Source organism: Panthera tigris, chromosome D1 (assembly GCF_018350195.1).
Source record: "Panthera tigris isolate Pti1 chromosome D1, P.tigris_Pti1_mat1.1, whole genome shotgun sequence".
In the NCBI taxonomy this organism is placed as follows: Eukaryota; Metazoa; Chordata; class Mammalia; order Carnivora; family Felidae; genus Panthera; species Panthera tigris.
Genome location: NC_056669.1, coordinates 98,940,050 through 98,963,235, shown reverse-complemented (window position 1 = coordinate 98,963,235; position 23,186 = coordinate 98,940,050). Strand labels below are relative to the sequence as shown.

The window sequence follows — 23,186 nt, the reverse complement described above, 5'->3', positions numbered from 1 at the left end:
GAGAAGAGAAAGCAAATAGAGGAATGACATGACCTGACAAATGTTCTGACAGGACCATTCTGGTTGCAGAGTTAAGAATAAACTAGAGGAGGGGGACCCCTGGGTGGCTCAGTCGGTTAAGCGTCTGACTTCAGCTCAGGTCATGATCTCACAGTTCATGGGTTCGAGCCCTAGGTCCGGCTCTGTGCTGACAGCTCAGAGCCTGCAGCCTGCTTCAGATTCTGTGTCTCTGTCTCTCTGCCCCTCCCCTGCTTACACCCTGTCTTTCTCTGTCTCTCAAACATAAATTAAAATGTCAAAAAAAAAAAAAAAAAAAAAGGAAGAAAAGAAAGAAAGAATATATTGGAGGGTGGCGCCTGGGTGGCTCAGTCAGTTAAGCATCTGACTCTTGGTTTCAGCTCAGGTCACGATCTCAGGGTTCCTGGATTCGAGCCCTGCGTAGGGCTCTGTACTGACAGTGTGGAGCCTACTTGGGATTCTCTCTGCCTCTCTCTCTGCCCCTCTCCCCCTCTCAAAATAAATAAATAAACTTTAAAAAAGAATAAACTAGAGGAGGGAAGGGTGGAAGTAAGAGCTACTATAATAATCCAGGGGAGAGGAGAAGATGGCTTGGACAAGAGAGGCAGTGGCAGACATAATAACAAGTGGAAAATGAAGGAGCTCTCCTGGAGGGAGGATTTATTGACTGACTGGATACAGGATGTGAGAAAAAGAGGAGTGATCAGGTAACTCAAAGTCTGGGGTTTGAGCAACTGGAGGATGGAGATGCCATTTGCAGAGTTAGAGAAGACCAGGAGGGTGAAGGTCAAGGTTGGGCTTTGAGCATTTGGGCTGAGATACCTATCGGATATTCAACTGGAGACAGCTGGACACGTGGACCTAGAGTCCAGCACAGACATAGAACTTGGAGGTCCAATCCTGGGTCCTCCCTCCTCTTCCTCTTCACCCTCTATATGATCTCACCCATTTCCTCAGCTTTCCATACCACCTGTAGGCCTCATGGGCATTTGTTCTCTGCTGGTATTTAAATGTAAGACCGCACCATGTGACATTGCCTCCCTTCCCTGAAAGTTCTACGTGTGAGGTAACTGGCAGTTTCACTACCCCCATTGTGCGCTCTAGTGAAGTTGGCAATCGCTAACAGACATGTGCCATCATGCAGCTGTACAAGAAAACAAAGATCACATTTTTTGAGGGTTCCTGACTGTCCAGGACTTTTTTCAGAAGTTCCCTGTAGAATTTTCAGAACAAAAATAGGTGTGAACTGTGTGCACTTTGGAAAGGAATGAGTTGGCCACTGTAGGGCTAAGATTGGTATTGTTCACAGAATGAAATTCCTGTTCACTGGTGTTGTTTTGGGTTGGGCTGACCTTACGAACTGGATTTCTTTTCAGATGGGTGTATTTTTCCTTATTGCAAATTTCCTTCAATTCATCAGCAGAAATTCTAGCCACTTTGCTGGGAGCTTGTGACCCTGGGTTGGACGGCTTAGGTATTCGCCTTTTGACAAATGCTTATTTATTTATTTTTTTGGACTTTCTGCTTGGCACTTCCCGCTTTCCCCCTGGTGACCTTTTCTGGCACTACTTTCTGGTTTCATCCCCTACAAATCACTTCCTTTGGGTCACTTGAGTCTTTCTCCCATAGGAGAGTCTAATCATTTTCAACAAAAAAGTTGAAAAAGACCTTCCTAGATTCCTGCCCTACCATTCATTCAGCGATTCCTGGGTTTCGTGACTTGGGTGAAATTCACACATCCATTGCTATATTTATCCATACTAAGAATTGCCATGGTGCTCAAAAGGGCACTGCATTTTCTAATACAATCTACACAGTACCTTGGGTAATTTGTGGCAGGCCCCAAGGTTCTCTTGTGGCCTGAGAGAACTCATTTTCTCTGGATTTGCCTGTCCATAAATGTTTACTTATTTACCTATAATCTATCTTCCTGCAAGAAGAATGTATGGCTGCTTATAAAAATGTAAGTACTGTAGCAAAATAAAATAAGTTTGAGAGGAGAAACATACAGCAAAGGGAGAAGAAGTAGGATACAAGTCATGAAGTCTCTGCTAAAGATGGATCAGAGTCTCCTGATAAGCAACACAAAGAGAGAAACATTATATAATGAGCTATAAAATGCACAGAGCCCCTAACGGATAAAAAACACCAGCTGTATAGGACGAGCACAATTGCACTGTCTCCCAGGGGTCCACCCAAAGGACTTTAGAAAACAGTGTCTTACTGTCTTTCTCAAAGTGCAGTGAAGGATTTCATGGGACCTCCTTGTAATACCAAAGCACCAGTTAGCAGAAGTATTTCTACCTGAGGCTACAAAAACATGATTAACCTCCTCTGACACTACCAGAGGGTGAAGAACGAATGGAATGACCTCCATAGAAATGCTGTGAGGGCCTCAGGGAAGAGAAATGAGAAAAGGGTCTGGTGACAGTTCTCTGATTTTTAGGGCACTGTAAGATTGCCAAACACCACTCAGGAGCTGAGGATTTGATCAGATCTGCTACCAGGGCCATGATACCAAAGAACCTGTTTATCAAATTCAGTGATCTGAATGCCATGGTGACCGCCCGCCTCCCTTCTTTTGTCCCCCCAGAAGGAAAGTGGGATAGGAGGAAGCAGTCTTGAGAGGCTGAGGGACAGCCCCAAGAAGGGATGTGAAAGAGGGCCTCACTTAAATAGGGCCGGATGAACTTCTGTGGGTTGCTTTGGCCCCATACTGACTTTTATTGGGTTTTTTTTTTTTAGCTTTTAATGAAATTCAGGTGAGTCTGTTGTACATTGTCTAGCGAGGATGGTAATGGTAGATGTTAGATTTGGTTTATTCATAGTCCAAGTTCACACAGCATCTTTTTCACTAAACCTTGCTTTAGCTTCTTCCTATCTGGGCATGTCAGTCTAAATTTCATGATATAACTCAGGAAATGGAAAAATGGTTTTCAACTAGCGGGGGAAAAATGAATTTAGATCAGCAAAACTCAACTCTTGTAGCCATGATTTAATTGTTGCTAATGTGAAGTTAAAAGTGTTCTCATTCTTAAGCTTAAATCAGCATGTAATCGACACACGGATTTTCATAACTGGCCTGTGAAATGTACAAGGGGGATCCAAATGAATCCAAGAAAGTAAGGCTCATATGTTTCTTTGCATTAAGAAAGAGTGGAGGGGCTCCTGGGTGGCTCAGTCGGTTAAGCGTCAACTTTGACTCAGGTCATGATCTCACCGTTTGTGGGTTCGAGCCCCGCACTGGGCTCTGTGCTGACAGCTCAGAGCCTGAAGCCTGCTTCAGATTCTGTGTCTCCCTCTCTGTCTCTGCCCCTCCCCTGCTCACGCTCTCTTTCTCAAAAATAAAATAAACATTAAAAAACTTTTTAGAAAAAAAAGAAAGAATGGAGGAGAGGGGAAGAAAGGAATGAAAATTCTGAAATACTGACAAATATTAATCATCAAAAATTAAAAGTCCCTCAAAAGGAAGGATAATAATAGCTTTCTCTGAATCACCATTCAATCTGCACAGTATATCATCACCAACAGGAATCTTGCACTTACACGGTGGGGGCTTGCGGTGGGGGGGGGGGGGGGGGAGGGCAGGAAGCATTTTTTTTCTAACTTCTTTTTCAGACTAATGACTACCTTAATCTCCAGTATGGTAATTCAATATCATCTAGAGTTGAGACAAATACTTCTGTATAGGCTAAGTTACGCTAATAAATTTATTTAAAAAAAAAATAAAAAGTTTCAAAAGTATGTGTTACCAAACTTAGAAATTGAAAAAAAAAAAAAATGTAAGACTTTCAAAACTGTATGTTACTAAAAATAACACTGACCCTTGATATTTGTCTGAAGAATCCTCTGGAGAGAAAAGGATTTCATCCATTGGAGATAAATGGGGCCAACTCATCCGTGATCTTTGGTTTAATTAGCTAAACTCTTCCAGATGGAGGACATTCAAAGCAAAGGAATATTTCTGAGCCCCCTGGAATTGTTAATAAGCATAACAATATGTTACATGTACAAGAAAATATGTGTCTTTTATCTTTGTCTTTAAAGGGCAAATGAGGAAGTACTTGGTAGCATTATGATTTTCAGTTTGATTACTGAAAAAGAAATGCCCGAATTTTATTCAATGCTGAACAAACAAACTGAGTATTTGCTTTACTCCTATGCTAAGCATGGGGCTGGGGGTGGTGGATGAGACAAGCCCCCGGCCCTATGGAATCCACCATTTAAGTAGAGGATACATTCCAGTGCCTGGCGCAATGTAAGGGCTGGATAACTATTTGTTGAATAAAGAAGTGAATGATGTAGACGTTTGTATAAGGAATCACATTAATAAAGGTCTGAACAAGTTACTGTGGTCAGAGGAGAGCGTGGGGGACCTCAAGCTGTCAGAGAAGGCTTCACAAAGAAGGTTGTCAGGAACACAAAAGACTTCCAGACACAGAAAACAGCATGCTTAACAGCATGGAGAGAAGAAAAGAGTAACATGTATTTAGGCAACAGCTAGTAATTTGGTGTGGCCGGAGCATAATGTGTATATACAATGTGCCTGGAAGATATTGAGACCACAGAAATGGGCTGGGGCTCATTTAAAGAGGACCCTGAAAGCCAAAGGTTAGACTTGATCCTTGAGTACGTTAATGGAATTTTAGAAAGATAATAGAAGACACAGTATGGAGTATGTATAGAAGTGAGAAGGAAGTAAAGGATACCAAAGGCTAAGAGCCTTGTTTGTGACCGGCACTAGGATGGGTCCAGCACATATTTACATTAAATCTCATTTAATCCTTGGAATACTCTGAGTACAAAATACTATCCTAATTTTCGGGGGGGGGGGGGGGCCTCAGAGAGGTTAGGCAACTCTCCATAGCTCACACAGCTAATAAAAGATGGAGCTAGGATTCGAAATCAAGGCAAGAATCTCGGAGAGCAAAAACGCCATTGGACCTATACGAATTAGTATCAGGAAAAATAGACACTGGAAGTTTGGAGAAAGTTAGCAAGTATTAAGAAAGACACACATGCAAGACACAGAAAGAAAAGCATGACTATACAAAAGGATATTTACAGTAAGGGAGATACAACACAGGAAGTGGGAAGATAATCATAGAAAAACCACAACATGTGTTTTTAAAATGCAAAGCCCCAGGGAGGAGAAAGCAAACGATACAATAATGCCATTCACTCTGGCCTCCTGTGCATTTGGTTTCGCTCTTTACTTTTTTTTTTTTTTTAAACTTTAAACAATTTGTTATGAGAGTAACAAAGATACAGCTCATGATCTTGCAACTCTAATGCCCTAAATCAGAAACAGATGGTACCTAGTGTACCCTGTTTCCTAGAAACAGCAGAATTTTGAGGACAACACCCTCCGTGCACTGCACCACTGATTTCAGTTCCTTCACAAAGACTAATACATGGCTAAATAATGTGGTTGCTGGGCATTGTATTGAAACATCTGTTTTTCTTGCTCGAGAACCTTCTTGAAGGTCAAAACTTCTCTCTGTTTTTATTGTGTGTGTTTTTTTTTTAATTTCAAAAGTAATCCATTCTTATCATTTCTGAACATGGAAGAAAATTAAAATCCCCTGTAATCCTTCAACCTTGCAATAACCAATGACCACTTTTACATTTTGACAACATTCATCTGGTTCTTTTTCTACACATACACGGGCATAAATACACACACATGAACACACAAACTTTATAGAAAATAGGATGTATACAAATTGTCTTCTGATCTGTTTTGTTCATTGGATATATCATTAATGTTTTTTTTTCCATATCCCCAAATATTTATGATGACCACTAGTATTCCATCATATCATATAAATTAACTTATTTAACCAATCTATTTTTCATCCAACAAATTCTGTTCATGGAACACCCACTTTATGTCAGAACTGTGCTTGGTACTGGGTGCACAGTGGGGAGTGAAACAGTCAAAATTCCTGCCCTCATGGAGTATACTGTCCTGTTACTGATGTGTAGCTTATTCGAGAACTTTTTTTAAGTAGGCTCCATACCCAGCATGGAGCCCAACGTAGGGCTTAAACTCAGGACCCTGAGATCAAGAACTGGGCTGAGGTGGAGTCAAACACTTAACCAACCGAGCTACTCAGGCACCCTACTTATATTAGAACTTACATTATTCGAAAATTGCACAGTGAAACCTGGCAAATGCTACCTCTACTGGGTGGTTAAGGTTAACATCATTGGTGAAAGCTCATGTAGACAGTTTGTCCCCAGCTTAATAACTAAAACCCCAGTTTAATAATGATTTTTTTTTTAATCAAGAGACATGCTACAAAATATCTGACCAGTGCTCCTCAGAACTGTCAAGGTCATCAAAAATAAGGAAAATCTGGGGCGCCTGGCTGGCTCAGTTGGTAAGAGCATGCAACTCTTGATCTTGTAAGTTTGAGCCCCACATTGGGTGTGGAGATTACTTAAAAATAAAGTATTTAAAGGGACACCTGGGTGGCACAGTTGGTTAAGCATCTGACTTTAGCTCAGGTCATGATCTCGAGGTTCGTGAGCCCTCACAGCCGGCTTTCTGCTGTCAGTGCGGCATCTGCTTTGGAAAATCAGTCTCCTTCTCTGCCCTTCTCTCTGTCAAAAATAAATAAACCTTAAGAAATGTTTTAAAAAATAAAATCTTTATGGGGCACCTGGGTGGCTCAGTCGGCTAAGTGTCTGACTTCAGCTCAGGTCATGATCTCACAGTTCGTGGGTTTGAGCCCTGCATTGTGCTCTGTACTGACAGCTCAGAGCCTAGAGCCTGGAGCCTGCTTTGGATTCTGTGTCTCCCTCTCTCTCTGCCCTTTCCCCTCTCACACTGTGTGTGTGTCTCTCTCTCAAAAATAAACATTAATTTTAAAAAGAAAAAAATAAAATCTTTAAAAAAAATAAGGATAGTCTGGCAAACTCTTACAGTCTTGAGGAACCTAGGGAGACATGACAACTAAATGTAATAACGTAGTGTTCTGGATAGAATCCCAGAACAGAAAAAGAATAGTAGGTTAGGGGTACCTGGGTGGCTTAGTCGGGTAAGTGTCTGACTTTGGCTCAGGTCATGATCTCGTAGTCCATGAGTTTGAACCCTCAATGGGCTCTGTGCTGACAGCTCAGAGCCTGGAGCCTCCTTCAGATTCTGTGTCTCCTTCTCTCTCTGCCCTTTCCCTGCTCACACTCTGTCTTTCTCTCTCTCTCAAAAATAAATAAACATAAAAAAAAAAATTAAAGTAGCTTAAAATTAAGGAAATACGAATACAGTATGGATTTTAGTTAATAAAATGAAATCAATAGTGGTTCATTAGTTGTGATGAATGTAATATACGAATAGCAGTTGTTAACAATGAAGGAAATGAGGAGGAAGGATGGATGGAGTACAGAAGAACTCTCCGTACTATCTTTGCAACTTCTCTGTGTATCTAAAACCATGCTAAAATTAAAAGTTTATTAAAAATAAACACTGTGACAGTCATCCTTGCTTATTGAAGCACATCTCTGATTGCTTCCTTTGGATAAAGCCCCAAGAGTGAAATTGCTGAGCCAAAGTGTATACAAATTCTTATTTAGTAGAGATTAATTTTACAGTGTTATATATAGATGTTTTGCTGACTTTCTGAAGATGGGTTAGCCTTATGCCTTTATCACTGCATTTTCCTAGCTGGAGATCCAGGAGCTGGAAGAAAACCTAAGAGACCATGAATCCCAACTACCTCATGTTATAGAGGAGAAGGAGTCAAGTGACTTGCCCAGGGTTGAGCGCCTTGTTAACAGTGGGAAGTAGAACTCGTATCCCTGCAGACTGTCATCTGGGCTGGGCTGGGCTGTCCATAAGCATGTGCAAAAGAAATAAGTTTTCTGACTCATAGTGGAATCAGTGATCAACAACCAGACCTGCCTCTATTTTCTGTAGGTAAACATAAGGGTTTGCTTCCTTTGTTTTGGACACAGTTGCTAGGAACGAAAACGATTTTTAAAGTTTCAGAATAGATTTATTTTTATTATTTTTTAATGTTTATTTTTGAGAGAGAGAGAGAGAGAGAGAGAGAGAGAGAGAGAGCGAGCTGGCGGGGGAAGGGCAGAGAGAGAGGGAAACACTGAATCCGAAGCAGGCTCCAGGCTCTGAGCTGTCAGCACAGAGCCGAACATGGGGCTCAAACTCACGGACCATAAGATCGTGACACTTAACCGACTGAGCCACCCAGGTGCCCCTTAAAGAATAGATTTAGACACAACTAATAGAATTGCTTGACTCAATCCCTGGGCAAATTATTTTTCCTTTCTGAGCTGTTGCTTCCCAATCAGAACAATCAGAATTCCAACACCTACTACGCCTCAATCTTCTGAGAGGGACCTCGTAGAAATTAAGTAGCTAGAGCAGATTATCAGCAGGAGCCTTAGAAAGAGAAATGTCATTTAAGGAAAAGGCATTTGAATGAGAACAAAGGGCACAGTTTCTGTTAAGCAGTCTGTCATATCCCAAGAAAGTTCATTTCCTTGCCTGGTAGGGTCTCTAGACAAGGAAAATCCCAGACTTGGCATCGGTAAGGAAGAAGAGGGCGATAGGAAGGAAGGGAGAGAATTGTTAGACTTCTTGGCTGGAAATCAGAAACAAATAGTTCCCGAGCCTGGCATTGTCAGGGGCCAGCGTCAGGACCAGCCCAAGAAGGCAGACGAGGAACATTACCGGTCCTGACTTGGCTCCACACACCGTTACTCAACAGAAAGTGGTGCGTAAGCAGGATTCTGGAGGATGCAAGAGAAATGTAAACAATCACTGGGTGCGGACCTGCGGTTGCCTATAGAAGCTTTGCCAGGCCCGAGATTGCAGGAGTACATTTTGACTTTTAATTCCCAGACATTCTTCCAGGATTTGGGCAATGACAAAGGCGAGCTAAAACAAACTAAAGGCTGGGAATTAGCAAAGCACTGGCCTCTAATCTCACACTGGAGCCTCTAATCATAGTCCTAACCCTCGCTCAGGTTAGCGAGCATCTTTGCTCTGCAACATGGAAATGACTTATTTTATTTGCCTATAAACATCTGTCAGCACCTGCACTGAATTGAAACTTGGCAGACAAAATGAGGAAGGGGCAACACTTCTAAAAACTCTTCCTAGTTTTATGATTTGAACCGTTTACGTCTTTGAAACAGTAGAACAGGAGAAAGACATTAGATAACTTTCAGGATCAGATAAAAGGAGGAAAGAATTAAACAGATGGCAAGAATCTCCCATTATTATTTATTGCAGTCATGATTTTGCAGACATGCAAAGATGTGGGCAGTTTGATTGGCACTGCTTGTGACTGTGCAGCAGAAAAAGAAGTGACGGCCCTGAGTTTCGAGAGAGAACAGGATGAGGGGCACCTGGGTGGCTCAGTCAATTGAGTGTCCGACTCTCGATTTCAGCTCAGATCATGATGTCTCAGTTCATGGGACCGAACCCCACATCATGCTCTGCGCTGACAGCGTGGAGCCTGCTCGGCATTCTTTCATTCCCTCTCCCTCTGCCCCTCTCCTCTGCTCGTGCTTTCTCGGTCTCTCTCTCTCTCTCTCTCTCTCAAAATAAATAAATAAACACTTTTAAAAAGGGGGGTGGGGAACAGGATGAGATGGGAGCATCTGGGTGTGATCTCAAAAGAGTCCAGAACTAAATGAAAATCTATACTTTAAAATGTGGATTTCTAGCTTAACTGTATTGTGTGCTTTTACCTAGAAAAGTAGTTCTGGGCTCCATTCATGCAAATAAAAACTCTTTATTGGATCAGCTTTGATCTTGGTCGGTAAGGTCAATATTAATTATATTTCACTGAGATGACTTAACTGCCCCCTGTTGGGCTTACCTATGAGTCTGGTTCCTTGTTGCTGCCTTCAATCCTACCTCTGGAGTTCCATTCCTTTAAATTGGATGGTAAGCAGATTCTGTATCACAGGCCAATACCAGTCGACCAACAGAAGTCTGAATCACTGTGTTGAAATGATATTAAGGTAGAAAAGGCTCCCACAACTGATTAGCAAGATAACAAGAAAGGGAAGAGAGGCAATGTCTGTGGGTTAAGGCAATGTGTGTTGCAGTACCCATTCTTCTGGAAAGGGTTATTTATTAAGCTTTTATCTATCATCGGCCCCTCAGTGTGGATATACTGGAGCTGGGTTTGTAGATACAGCATTGGTATTTTTAGAAGCAAAACTCAGGATGTGTGGTTTAAGCAAGGACTTTCTTTTACTGATTTTGTAAATTAAATCATATACCAGTTCTCACAAAGATATACAAGTAATATTTGATTAAGCATGAAATGAATCACAACCTATTGAAATTTGTGGGAATTATTATATAAAAGGTAATGAAAACACTCCAGGGCACACCTACCCAAGGATAAGTCCAAAGCACAGGACAGTCAAGTCTGGCTGGGAACCCTGCGCTTTCAGGGGCCATCAGAGGGCCCTGGTCTCTGAAGTCATGGTGGTTTCAGAAGCAGGTCGAAAGTATAATGAAAAAAGGAAGTGAAAAGTCACTGACATACTTCACTTATTCCACAATTTTGCTTTTTTAAAAGAAACTTCTCTGCAGGGCTCTGCACTAAGCGTTGCCTTGGGAGAGCTTCAGTCTAGATAGCATGGTCAGGGCAATTATTAACTACTTACAATACCATCCTGGCTCCCCCTGAATTCACTGACCTTACAGTGATGTCTTCTCTTTTTCAGCAAGGATCTTGTGGGCCCACACACATGCTAAGGCTCTCTATATTGAGGTCAAATCAACCTTTCAAAAAAAAAAATTATTTACAAAGTTGATTTCAGCTGAAATAAAACTTACATCTACAACAAGAATTCACCAAGTATTTTTTAATTAAAAAAAAAAAATGGGGGGGGGGCGGGCGCCTGGATGGCTCAGTCGGTTGAGCATCCGACTTCAGCTCAGGTCATGATCTCATGGTCTGTGAGTTCGAGCCCCACATCGGGCTCTGTGCTGACAGCTCAGAGCCTGGAGCCTGCTTTGGATTCGTGTCTCCCTCTCTCTCTGCCCCTCCCCCGCTCGTGCTCTGTCTCTCTCTGTCAAAAATATATAAACATTTTTAAAAAATTAACATTTATTTATTTTTGAGAGAGACAGAGCACGAGCGGGGGTGGGGCAGAGAGAGAGGGAGACAGAATCCAAGGCAGGCTCCAGGCTTTGAGCTGTCAGCACAGAGCCTGACATGGGGCTTGAACTCACAGACTGCGAGATCATGACCTGAGCCGAAGCCAGAGGCTCAACCAACTGAGCCACCCGAGTGCCCCTCACCAAGTACTTTAAGCACGGAGTTGTAAAGAGAAACATTTCAATAAACTCTAACTCCTCGCAAGAATGAAAAAGCTCTCTCCACTGTAACTCCATCCTTCTCAACCACTTCCCAACCCGGTTCTCTCCATACATTCAAGACTTTTAGCCTAGAATGCTTTCTCCTTCTTGTGCATATCTTTTACTACAATGATCACACTTTACTGTTATCTGTATTTCTTTGTCTATTAAACCTCAAAAACAGAGAACAGGAAATGTGTATTCTGTCCAGATACCTCCTGAATACTTCGTCACTGCCAGGCACTGTGCCAGGCATGAGAGATACGACAGAAAACAAAGTGGACAAGATCCCTGACTGCATAGAGCTCAATCCAGCGGGGTCTTTCTAACCCAAGTGCCTAGCTCATGGTAGGTGTGCAATCAAGACTGAAAGAATAGGGGCACCTGGCTGGCTCAGTCTGTAGCGCCTGTGACTCTTGATCTTGGGGTCGTGAGTTCAAGCCCCACACTGGGCATAGAGCTTACTTTAAAAGAATAAATGAAAGAGAAAGAAAGAAAGAAAGAAAGAAAGAAAGAAAGAAAGAAAGAAAGAAAGAAAGAAAGAAATGAAGCTTCTGCCAGGAATTTATAAATTAGTTGCTTAGGTTAATACGACAGCACATAGGTAAAAGGCAGAAATAGGAAATCTTAAGTCAATTGCATTGTGGTTGAATCCCGAGTCATTTCCACCATCACTAACGGCAATTATTGAAAGTAACAGCCCAAAGAGCAGGAAACCACATTCTTAGAATCCAAAAGAAAGCAGATTATGTAAAAAAGCTTTTGATGTGGAAGAATACTAATTCTGATTAAAAAAATTGTTACCTAAAAACTAAGATCCGGGGCGCCTGGGTGGCTCAGTCGGTTAAGCGTCCGACTTCGGCTCAGGTCATGATCTCACGGTCCGTGAGTTCGAGCCCCACGTCGGGCTCTGTGCTGACGGCTCAGAGCCTGGAGCCTGTTTCAGATTCTGTGTCTCCCTCTCTCTCTGACCCTCCCCCATTCATGCTCTGTCTCTCTCTGTCTCAAAAATAAATAAACATTAAAAACAAAAAATTAAAAAAAAAAAAACAAAAAAAACTAAGATCCATATACATGGAGAGTAGAACTCCTGACTTATTCTGATGCTTCTTAAACTGACTATATCATGGAAATAAAGGTCAAAGAAGGCTCCGTAGTCAGGAAATGCTGTGCACTAATAGATACATATTTTTAAAGTTTATTTATTTGGAGGGGAGAGGCAGAGAGAGAGAATCCCAAGCAGGCTCCATGCTATCAGCACAGAGTCTACTGTGGGACTCAAACTCATGAACCGTGAGATCATGACCCGAGTCAAAATCAAGTGTTGGATTTAACCAACTGAGACCACTGAGGCACCCTAGATATTTTTAACATATTGGGAAAATGACAATAAAACAGTGTTTCTGAGTTTTTTTCCCATAAAACAATGATCCAATGAGCTGTTCCCTGAAAAGAGTATAAAGTGTCTAGAAAACATCACGCATAAGCCCCTCTCGCAGCTTCACAAAGCACGCTATCATATTAATGTCTCTGAAAAGTTCTGCAGAAAAGAAATATGTTTGACTGTGTTAATCATCATTTCCCATACTTACTTAAACCACCAAATTCTTTTTTTTTAATTTATTTAAATTCAAGTTAGTTAACATACAGCGTAGTCTTGGTTTCAGGAGTTGAACCCAGTGATTCATCTCTTACGTATGACACCCAGTGCTCATCCCAACAAGTGCTCTCCTTAAGGCCCATCACCCATTTAACCCATCCCTCCCCCCAGCTCCCCTCCAGCAACCCTCAGTTTGTTCTCTTTATTTAGTAGTCTCTTATGGTTTGCCTCCTTCTCTGTTTTTGTCTTACTTTTCCTCCCCTTCCCGTGTTCATCTGTTGTGTTTCTCAAATTCACATATGAATGAAATCATATGATATCTATCTTTCTCTGACAGACTTAATTCACTTAGCATAATACATTCTAGTTCCATCCACGTTGTTGTAAATGGCAAGATTTCATTCTTTTTCATTGCCAAGTAGTATTCCATTGTGTGTGTAGATTTCTTTTGTTTAAAATTTTTTTTTAACGTCTTATTTATTTTTAAGAGAGAGTGAGAAAGAGCAAGCGAGCAAACAGGTGAGGGGCAGAGAGAGAGGGAGACACAGAATCCGAAGCAGATTCCAGGCTCTGAGCTGTCAGCACAGAGCCCGATGCGGGGCTTAAACTCACAAGCTGTGAGATTATGACCTGAGCCTAAGTCAGGCACTTAACCAACAGAGCCACCCAGGCGTCTCTTTGTGTTTGTAGATTTCATTCTTTTTCATTGTCAAGTAGTATTCCAGTGTGTGTGTGCATGCGTGCATCACATCTTTTTTTTTTTTTTTTTTTTTTATCGCATCTTCTTTATCCATTCATCAGTTGATGGACATGATAGCACTGCTATAAACATTGGGGTGCATGTGCCCCTTCAGATCAGCATTTTTGTATCCTTTAGATAAATTCCTGGTAATGCAATTGCTGGGTCATAGGGTAGTTCTATTTTTAATTTTCTGAGGAACCTCCATACTGTTTTCCAGAGTGGCTGTACCAGTTGCATTCCCACCAACAGTGCAAAAGAGTCCCCTTTCTCCGCATCCTTGTCAACATCTGTTGTTTCCTGAGTTATTAATTTTAGCCATTCTGACAGGTGTAAAGTGGTATCTCACTGTGGTTTTGATTTGTATTTCTCTGATGATGAGTGCTGTTGAGTATCTTTTCACATGTCTGTTAGCCATCTGGATGTCTTCTTTGGAGAAGTGTCTATTCATGTCTTCTGTCCATTTCTTCACTGGATTATTTGTTTTGGGGTATTGAGTTATAAATTCAAAATGGATGAAAGACCTAAATGTGAGACAGGAAACCATCAAAATCCTACAGGAGAAAACAGGCAGCAACCTCTTTGAACTTGGCCACAGCAACTTCTTACTTGACATGTCTCCAGAGGCAAGGGAAATAAAAGCAAAAATGAACTATTGGGACCTCACCAAGAGAAAAGCTTCTGCACAGTGAAGGAAACAATCAGCAAAACTAAAAGGCAACCGACAGAATGGGAGAAGATATTTGCAAATGACATATCGGATAAAGGGTTAGTATCCAAAATCTATAAACTACCAAATTCTCCTTTCAAAGAATATCTCTTAGGTTAGGAAAATCGGCTTTAAACTTCAATTTATAATACCGTTCACTTCTACTTACTTATTAGTGGTGATCTAGAAAACCAAGACATTCTCACAATACAGTGTCAAGTGATAAAAGTATTTTCTTACAAAAGTATCTTTTAATAAAATTTGCTGCGCAAATAATAATCTTAGCAACATTCTGCATTTTGCTTCTAAATGAAGTCACCAAATAACCACTAGATGGCAGTATGATTCCATTTATATTACAGTCATCCCACAGCAGCATAGTAATGGTTCAAAAGATATTTGAGTTTCCTAAGGATTCCTTTGCGGGCTTATTCATTCATTTAGTAATTCCTTCAGACATTTTTAGGTAACTTCTAAGTTTCAAGGACTCTGATGGATGTTGAAGATCAGAAAAGGAATGACAAAGCTCACTGTAAACACTATAATTATTGGATTCCTAGGAAACTGTAAGGCGACACCCATCAATTTAACAAACACTTTTGTGGAATGAAGAGAAGAGAAGAGAAGAGAAGAGAAGAGAAGAGAAGAGAAGAGAAGAGAAAGGGAGGAAAGGAGAAAAGGAAAGGAAGAAAGAGAAAGAAAAGAAAGGAAGGAAGGAAGGAAGGAAGGAAGGAAGGAAGGAAGGAAGGAAGAAAGGAAGCAGGGAGGGAGGGAAGGAAGGAAAGAAGGAAACTACATAAAACATGCACACTGATTGCATGACATTTTAAGTTATCAACACAGAAATGAGAATACGGCACATGTGGAAAGCCTGGTGATAGACAAGCATCTAAGAAATTTTCACTGTCTGAACTAAGTGTCCCAAAGGCCACAAGTTGTGCAACTCGAGAGTCAATTTTGACCCAGGAAGGACATGCCTGTCCTCAGTCCTGGGGAACTTCTGGAGGGGACTCAGTTTCGAACTCGGAAATTAGGGAGAGATGAAGGTGAAGATCCAGCCTGTCTCTGGCTTTTGGCCACAGGTCTGGAGCTTCAGTGCCAGAAGAGAACTTGTGGGCGCCTGAGCGGCTCAGTCGGTCAAGCGTCCGACTTCGGCTCAGGCCACGATCTTGCAATCTGTGGGTTAGAGCCCCGCATCGGGCTCTGTGCTGACAGCTCAGAGCCTGGACCCTGCTTCAGATTCTGTGTCTCCCTCTCTCTCTGCTCCTCCCCCACTCACACTCTGTCTCTCTCTTGTCTCAAAAATAAATAAACATTAAAAAGAAGTACAATACCCTCTCCCTTAGAGGCAGGGAGATGGGCAGCAGCAGGTCAGTGAGGCAGGGCTAGAGCTTGAACGCAGGCCTTCCAATGCCCAGCTGACGTTCTTTTCAATATTTCATCACCAATTTTGGAACTTAGAGTAGATCCTCCCCTAAACTCTTTCTCTCCCCTCAACTTTTTTTTGCGGATTCCCAGCTGGCTGAGCATCCTTGGACAAGATGTCATGTGCATGTGTCTCATGTTGGATTCCCCAGGAAACAGACTTGGAGGCAGAGATTTGCGTGCAGATTGCTCTCAGGAACAGTGCCTGGAAGGGACTAAGGGAAGCAGGGTTGGGCAGAAATAGAGGTTGAGGCCTCAGACCCATCCCACTCAGCACCCTGGAGCTGAGATGGTCCTTCAGAGTTGTCCTAGATCAAAGCAAGAGGGGAGGATCTTCCCATGTTGGCCACTCACTGGTTGCAGGGGGCATAATCATAGACAAGGCAGCTCCCTTCAGCTAAAAGCAAAAATCAATGGACTCAAATCAAGGAGTTGGCGGGGTTCCCATTTCTTTTTGGAGGCTGTCGGGGGAAATCTGTTTCTGTGCCTTTCCCAGCTTCTAGAGGCTACCCACATTCCTTGCTCCTGGCCTTCTTGCTCCATCTCAGTCCCTTTCCATCCTCAGAGGGAGATGCTCTCTCCTTTTAAGGACTGTGTGATTAGATAGGGCCTACCTGTGTGATCCAGGCTCACATCTCCACCTCTAGTTCCTCAACCTTACTCACACTTACAACGTCCCTTTTGTAAGGCAAAAGGCACCCTTTTCAGGTGCCAGGGATTAGGATGTAGACATTTGTGGGGGCAGGGAGGGCATTATTCTACCTACCACAATCTGGATTAAACATTTTTGCAAGAATACTTTATATATTCATAGCAGCATTATTTATAATAGCCATAAAGGAAAACAACTCAAATGGCCAGTAACTGATGAAAAAAATGTAGTATATCTGCACAACGGAATACTGTTTGACCATAAAAAGGAATTTAGTACTGATTCACACTATAACACAGATGAACTTTGAAAACATTATGCCAAGTTAAAGAAGCCAAATGGCCACGTACGTAATATTCCATTTGTATAAGATGTCCAGAATAGGCAGATCTATAGACACAGGAAAGTTGACTTCAGTAGTTTCCACACGCTGAGGAGAGGGGAAATGGGCAGTGATGTTGATGGGTATTGGATTTCTTTGGAGGATGATATAAATGTTTCAAAATTAGATTGTGGGGATGGTTACATAGCTATGTACATATACAAAAATCACTGAACTGCAGACTTTATAGGGGCAAATTTTATGGTATGTTAATACCTTCATCAAGTTGTTTAAAAATCTTCTACAGATGATGCCATATTCTTTCACTTTGCATCACCCAGGAGGCACGTTACACCTGGTTGTCCTTATTAGTGAATAAGATTGAACTCTGGGTTAAGATAGTAACAACTGATGGGAACTATATTTTTAATAAGTGCTTCAGAAAAGTTATCTGTCTTATAGGAATAATTTATCATACAAGGATGTTACAAAAATGAAATGAGAATATGATATATTTAGTAAATCGTAAATATGGTACATAGAAAAATGTCCCCTTTCCCCACAACCCAAGGAAGATGTCCACATACTAATCCTTGGAACCTGTGACTGAGTACCTCACATGGCAAAAGGAACTTTGTAGAATCTAGAGATGAGGAGATTATTCTAGATGATCTGGGAGGCCCAACCTAATCACAGCAGAGAACTTTTCTCTGACGTCAGAGAGAAATGTGACATTACTGGCTTTGAAGATGAAAGAAGGGGCCACCAGTCAAGGAGAGGGTTGGCATCATGAAGCTGGAAAAGATACGGAAAGGGACTCTCCTATACAGTCTCCAGAAAGAATACAGCACTACTGACCCCTTGATCTTAGCCCAACAAAACCCATGTTGGACTTCTAACCTATGCAACCATGTAAGCCACTAAATCTGTGGTCATTTACTGTAGCAGCAATAGAAAACTCATACAATAAAGCACACTGAACTCTAAGAGCATGACATACACGAGTGAAATAGTTCAATACAGTAATATCCAAATTTCCCCAACCTATGGGTAAAAGTACAATTACATTAAAAACATGAAGAGGAGCACCTGGGTGGCTCAGTCAGTTGAGCACCCGCTTTCAGATCAGGTCATGGTCTCACGGTTCATGAGTTCAAGCCCCGCGCTGGGCTCTGTGTGGACAGCTCAGAGCCTGGAGCCTACTTCCGATTCTGTGTCTCCCTCTCTCTCTGCCCCTCCCCTGCTCACCCTCTGTTCCTCTCTCTCAAAAATAAGCATTAAGATTTATATATATATATATATATATATATATATATATATATATATATATATATGTATGTATATGCATATATATGTGTCTGTGTAAATATAAATATATCATATATATATATATGATATATATATATATACACACACACACACACACACACATATATAAAATGAACAAATTCCACTGACTTCTGGTCCCACCTACTCCAGCTGGCATATTTTCAGTCCCTGCTAAAGAGCCCCGCAAGCATTTCTGGGAGTATCCAAGGAGCATGTGTGTTCATGAAATAATCCATCTCCAAGTAATCCAGGTAATTCCACCAAGTTACTATTAAGAATTGCTGTGCTGGCCAGGCTCCAGTCTCCTTGGGGGAACCACCCCTGCTTTCTAGGACACAAGTCCTTCCCAGGTACTCACCCCACTCCTTTGGTCACCAGACTTCTGGAAGGCACCCCCTCCAATATGCCGGAGGCTTTAAACTGGAAAAACTGCTCTGGGGTCATTTGCACAGGAGGAAGACTGGTTCTCCTTTTTGTGTATCCTCCACATGATCAGTCTTGACGCAGTACTTGAGGGCGCTCAATGTTTTATAGATTTTATAATGTACTTAGTCTTTTTGTCTTCCTAGTTCCCCACTCTGCTCTCCATGGACATCAGATATAAGCCCAGTAGGAACCAGGGAGGTAGGCGAATCACAATGTACTCACAATGATCCCTCCACTACAACTAAGTCCCAAATCAAACTACTACAGGTTCCTTTTGCCCTAAGGCAAACTTTTTTCCCCAAGTCCCTTTTCAGTCCCCTAGCAAGTAGGTTTCGGGCAAACCCATCACACAAGTTTGACAGATGTGCCCAGATATGACCAAATCCCACTTGGACTCAAGTTAAGACTCCCACTGTATGAACAAGGCAGTCTACACCTGGGACAGTGTGTTTCTCCCTCAAGGAGATTCAAGAATTTAAAGAAGGTAGATAAGCTTAAATTAGGACAAAGACCTTGGAAGTCAGGGCAACAGGGAGCCCCTGAAAGGCTTTTTTGAGTCCCCGAAACTTTTTAAGAAGTGTTAGAGACTGAATGTTTGTGTCCTCACCACCACCTCCCAAATTAGTATGTTGAAACCTAATCCCTACTGTCATGATATTTAAAAGTAGACTTTCCAGAGGTCCAGTGTGTGGGACTTTTCCATACCACCAGGCAAATTAACTCAACTCCTGTGGACACTGACCAGATATCCCACAAATTTAACTCAATTCTGACACTATCTACCTGGAAATAACATCAGATTTCATAAGTTAAGGGCTCAGTCCCACAACACTGCTCCCATTTCAGATGCCAATTGCAAGTTCAGGTTGTCACATGTGCTTCTGACCATTGGCTATAAACTGGAGGTTCCCACAACCCCTTCCTTCAGTTTGATTAACTGCTAGAGTGGCTCACAAAACTCAGAAAACCAGTTTACTTACCAGATTTTGGTTTATTACAAAGGATACTAAAGGATATGAATAAACAGCCAGATAGAGATACATAGGGCAAAGTCCTGAATGCAAGAGCTTCTGTTCCCATGGAATTTGGGGCACAGTACAATGGGTTTATTCTGGTTCACCAATCTTGAAGCTCTCCAAACCCACCCTTCGGGGCTTTCACGGAGGCTTCATTATATAGGCGTGGTTGATTAGATCATTGGCCATTGGTGACTGAACTCAATCTCCAACCTCGCAAACCTCCCCAGAGATTGGGGGCTGGGGTGGGGCTGAAAGTTCCAACCTTCAAATCACACGGTTGCTTCCCCAGCCCCCACCTTTAAGTTACCTAGGGACTTTCCAAAAGTCATTTCGTTAACATAAAAAAAGACACCTTTATCCTCTCATCACTTAGGGAATTCCAAGGGTTTTAGGATCTCTGTGCCCAGTATGATTCCTAGATTTCTAAATCAGGTCACTGGGTACTGATAGGCACATAATCACATAATGGTGTAGAGTGAGATAAAATGAGTTAAGTCCTGGATATGTTGAGGTTGAGAGGTCTGTGGGGGAATCCCAGTGATGTTTGTAGGCAGATGAATGCAAAGACTGAGCACTCAAGGGACTGGGTGCCTGGCTGGCTCAGTCAGTAGAGCATGTGACTCTTGATCTTGGCTTTGTGAGTTCAAGCTCTATGTTGGGCCTAGAGCTTACTTTAAAAATGAAAACTCTAAAAAAAAGAAAAAGAAAAAGAATAGGCAGTTGGATGCATAAGGTTGGAGTTCAAGGGAGAAAGGTTTTTACACTGGAGATCTGCATCTGGGAATTATCAGAATGTAGCAATCTAGTATTTAAAGCCAGAAGACTGCATGAAATCCTCAGGGGAGTTATTTGTAGACAGGCTCAAAAACTGAGCTCTGGGGCACTCCAACATTAAGAGGGTTGGGGAAAAGAGAAGCAAATTAGCAAAGGAGCCTGAAAAGAAACAGTCTGTGAAATGGGAGGAAAACAAGAGAGTGTAGTGTGGTGCCCTGGAGGCCGTGTGAAGAAAGTGAGCAAGAAAGCAACTAATTGTTCAAATGCTGCAGATGGTCAAGTTCAGGGTTAAGAATTCAGGGGTGTCTGGCTGTCTGAGTCTGTAGAGCATGCAACTCTTGATCTTGGGGTTGTGAGTTCGAGCCCCACATTAAGTGTAGAGATTACTTTTAAAAAAAAGAAAAAGGAATAAGAGTTCAGAGTTAGATATAATGGATGTCATTGGAGATCTTGAAAAAAGCTGCTTCAGTAGAGCAGCAGGAGCAAAAGCCTGATAATAGTGGGTTTAAGAGAGACTGGAAGATGGGACTGCAAGCTGGTGCAGCCGCTCTGGAACCTCAGTATGGAGGTTCCTCAAAAAACTAAAAATAGAACTACCCTACGACCCAGCAATTGCACTACTAGGCATTTATCCAAGGGATACAGGTGTGCTCTTTCAAAGGGACACATGCGCCCCCATGTTTACAGCAGCACTATCAACAATAGCCAAAGCATGGAAAGAGCCCAAATGTCCATCGATGGATGAATGGATAAAGAAGATGTGGTATATATATACAATGGAGTATCACTCGGCAATCAAAAAGAATGAAATCTTGCCATTTGCAACCAAGTGGATGGAACTGGAGGGTGTTATGCTAAGTGAAATTAGTCAGAGAAAGACAAAAATCACATGACTTCACTCATATGAGGACTTTAAGAGACAAAACAGATGAACATAAGGGAAGAGAAACAAAAATAACATAAAAACAAGGAGGGGGACAAAACAGAAGAGACTCATAAATATAGAGAGCAAAGTGAGGGTTACGGGAGGGGTTGTGGGAGGGGGGATGGGCTAAATGGGTAAGGGGCACTAAGGAATCTACTCCTGAAATCATTGTTGCACTATATGCTAACTAATTTGGATGTAAGTTTAAAAAAAAAATAATAATAATAATAAAATTAAATTTTAAAAAAGAGAGAGATTGGAAGAAAAGAAATTAAACAGAAAGCTCTTGAATTCTGCTCTAACAGTGAAGAACAGCTCTGAGGTAGGAGATAGTAGCTAAAGAAAGCAGGGATCAAATGAGGGTTTCTGTGTGTGGTGAGAAGGAAAAATAACAGCATGTTTGTGTGCTTAGGGAAGCAAGTCAGTAAATAGGAGCAGGGGTTGAAGACGTAGGAGAGAGGATATAACTGCTAGAATGGTGTCCTTGAGTAGGTGATCTGGAAAAAATGTAAAAAGGTTGTCCTCCCGTAAGTTCAGGGACGGTTCAATTTATAGTGGTAACAGTACAGGAAGACAGAGTATGTGGGTACAGATGAAGGCAGGTAGGGAGAGGTGGTAGTGAGGGAAATTCTCTTTCGATTGCATCAATCTTGTAAGTGAAAATGCAAGCTGAGAGTGAGGAGGAGGGAGGAGGTGTTACCGGTTAGAGAAGTTGTGAAATACTCATATCTTGGACCATAAGTGGACAAAGAAGTACGATATGTTTGTTGGGCAGCAATATGGACCCACTCAAGGTTTAGAAGCCTAATGGAGGTAGAGGAAGTCATCTGTATGATTGCGTATTTTATTCCAGCCCTGTTCAGCTGCAGACTTGGATTCAATCAAAGCTGTAGTTTTTACCAGAGCATAATGAAGAGGAAGAGAGCTAGGCAAAGGAGTAATTTAAATGGAACTTAAGCAGAGCAAGAAGGAAACCTCAAGGAAATGAGGGACAGTGAAAAGGTGGAAGAACAATGGACACAGTAGGTGGGATGGAGGGATGGCATCACTAGCGTTGGTGTCCTAGGAGCAAGCTGGAAAGTTAGGCGGGAGTGGTCAGCATAGGATCAATGAAACAGAATGACAGCGAAAGGTTGCAGTCACTGGTAATAGCAAGAATAACAGAATTGCTTAACAAATGTTGACTACTGAGGAAAAAAGAAAAACATTTTCCCCTGAAAATCAGCATTTTCCCCAGTTCTGGGCATCTATTGTGCCCTAGATATGGGCAAAGTCACAATATCTTCCAAACTTCAAGATGAGGAATGGAAGCAAAGGCAAATTCCCTTCACGTACGCAAGTGAGCAGTATTTAGGTAATCTCAGCAAGTTGTATCAATGTTTTATCGAACGCAATATGTATCATTACATACACGAATATAGCCTCTTGAAAAGATTCCAATACAAAAGATTCCCTCTCCCCATTCCACATGTCAACCGAAGGCCAAAAGGGAGACCAGGAGACTTACGGACTGCCCACCCCAACGCAGGGAAGGGTGACCGCGAACTCGGAAAACCCGGCAGAGGGCGCTCAGCTGCCCCGCCTCCCCGGACCTCGCCCCTCCCGGGAAGCTCAGTTCCACCGCCGCCCGCGCCCGGGTTTTCAAAATGGAAACAAACCCGGCCCCGCCCCGCTCCCGGAGGTCGCCGGGAAAAGGGCACCGCCCCCTGGGGGGCATCCCAGCCGGCCAGGCGAAAGTTCCCGCAAGCAGAATCGGCTCGCGTTTTTCCTTTCCCTTCTGACTTCCTCCCTGCCCACTTTCGTTCTCCAGCCAACTAACTGGAAGCCTTGCAACGAACGGTCTTACCCTCTCTTCTCCTCTGGCTTCCTCACCTGTCCGCAACTCCGCCCGCCCCACC

General features: G+C 42.3%; 1 long non-coding RNA gene across 3 annotated transcripts; it reads right to left on the bottom strand.

The window, feature by feature from the left end:
- Nucleotides 1-3,812: 3,812 nt before the first annotated feature.
- Nucleotides 3,813-23,178, bottom strand: LOC102969161. Of its 3 annotated transcripts, XR_006208059.1 has the most exons (6): nucleotides 23,135-23,178; nucleotides 10,705-10,789; nucleotides 10,397-10,478; nucleotides 9,870-9,993; nucleotides 7,740-7,850; nucleotides 3,813-3,991 (listed from the first exon to the last, which is right to left on the bottom strand). It is a non-coding gene; the product is annotated as an uncharacterized LOC102969161 (long non-coding RNA). The 3 variants fall into 3 exon arrangements; XR_006208057.1 differs by lacking the exon at nucleotides 7,740-7,850; XR_006208058.1 differs by lacking the exon at nucleotides 3,813-3,991 and having other exon boundaries at nucleotides 7,331-7,850.
- Nucleotides 23,179-23,186: the final 8 nt, after the last annotated feature.